Consider the following 1,806-nt stretch of genomic DNA (forward strand, 5'->3'; position numbering starts at 1 on the left):
TAACAGCGAAGACTGGGAGGAGCTGTTTGTTGATGTTAAAGGTTTTGGAGAATCTTGTTGTGGTGTAGCGCATGCACTGGGTATATTGATGACTCACAGACGTCTCCTTCCACAGAAAATGAGAGATGGGCAGACATCCTGCCTTGAGGTCAAAGATATAAAAGTCGCTGTCATCGGACAGCACTGGACAGTCCCACTTTTGAGCCAGGAAGGCTATTCCTTGTTTTGCCTCACAGATGCACTGTGTGAATGGCACATTTAGGCTGGAGAGGACCTGTATGAAGACATTTTTGACAAAGGTTGCCAGCATACCGCTTTTCTTAGCCAAGGCTTTGGCATTCTTGATCTTTGACTCAGCCAAGGCTTTGGCATTCTTGATCTTTGGTTCAACTTGATGTTTGAGAGTAAAAAACTTTTCGTCGGTGTAGTTGGAGCCTCCCTTTATAACCACATAAGGTTCAATGCCACAATCTCTCAGAGCCTTAAAGAACTTACAGACCTGGTCCTGAAAATGATCATAATCCCCTCCATGCTGCTGATCCACACCTGAGGTAAAATAAAGAGAGTGGTACAGATTAGTACCATCTATGACCACCTTGCTGTTTCTGAACTGATAATCTGTTAAAATGTTTCCATGATCCTTTATAAATCTGGTTAAACCCTTGACACCCATGATGAGCTCCTTCTAGGATATGATGTCTTTCTAAGTGAAGAGTTTCAGTCACAGGACTATTTATAGCATCGTTACAATGGACTAGTTTCCATTTCCTTAAGTTTCCCTTTCCGTACGTCATATCTCCCTCACGATCTCTTAATGGTCACTTCACCTGATGCTGAGCAGGTCTAGACTAGTTCATGGGATCAGTCTTATTGACATCCTCTATGAAAATAATACAATCAGAAATAAAAACGCTTGCCTCTCCAGCTGTCTAGTGACTAAGCCATGACCAAAAATTAAACCTACCAATGCCATGTATGAAAACAACAACCTAACAGGCTAATGCCCTAAAGGAGGAATGTATTATGCAAAACATGATCACTTAGACACTGTCAGGTACCTGACTTACCTTGTCTAGTTTTCTGTTCCATTGAATTTGGAAATAGAACTTCCATATGCTGGTGATGGTGTGGGGTGCCATGGTGGCAGTGGTGGTGGTGGGCTACCATGCTGGTGGTGTGGGGTACCATGGTGGTGGTGTGGGCTACCGTGGTGGTGGTGGTGGTGTGGGCTACCGTGGTGGTGGTGGTTTATCAACAGTGATATGGCAAACATACACCAAACGAAGCGATTGCCTTGTGTGTGGTGATGAAGCATTTACCAATGTTTAAATCACATCTTTCTTTTTCCCCTTCTGAGAATGAATTGCTCTATGTGAAGAGTTGAAACTCAATGACAACAGAGGTCATTTACAATTGTAATGTACTAAGTGCAAGAAAGTCTTACCTCTTTCCCCTCATCTTAATGCTTGTTTGATGAAAATGCTTGGAAGTAATTTCTTATTAGGTTGAGACTAGGTCGAGTCTCAAAAGGGATGAAATGTTGTGAAAAAAATTCATTTAGACATACTATATATACTTTGAGAATTGTCCATTGTTTTATGCTAGTGTTTTTTTTGTCTACCGTTTAAAAGTTTGGGGTCACTTAGAAAAAAATAAAAATAAAAGCCATATCTCTGTCCAGTGTCTGTGTTCTTTTGCTCATCTTAATCTTTTCTTTTTATTGGCCAGTATGTCTTTTTCTTTGCAACTCTGCCAAGAAGCCTAACATCCCGGAGTAGCCTCTTCACTGTTTTCGAACCCAGGTAG

The 1,806-nt window shown here is 41.4% G+C and overlaps 1 pseudogene; it reads right to left on the bottom strand.

The window, feature by feature from the left end:
• Nucleotides 1-677, bottom strand: part of LOC139027427 (single-strand DNA endonuclease ASTE1-like) — a 3,260-nt pseudogene extending 2,583 nt beyond the window's left edge.
• Between the last annotated feature and the right edge of the window lie 1,129 nt (nt 678-1,806).

The sequence above is a fragment of the Salvelinus sp. IW2-2015 genome, unplaced genomic scaffold (assembly GCF_002910315.2).
Source record: "Salvelinus sp. IW2-2015 unplaced genomic scaffold, ASM291031v2 Un_scaffold16323, whole genome shotgun sequence".
Classification (NCBI taxonomy): Eukaryota; Metazoa; Chordata; class Actinopteri; order Salmoniformes; family Salmonidae; genus Salvelinus; species Salvelinus sp. IW2-2015.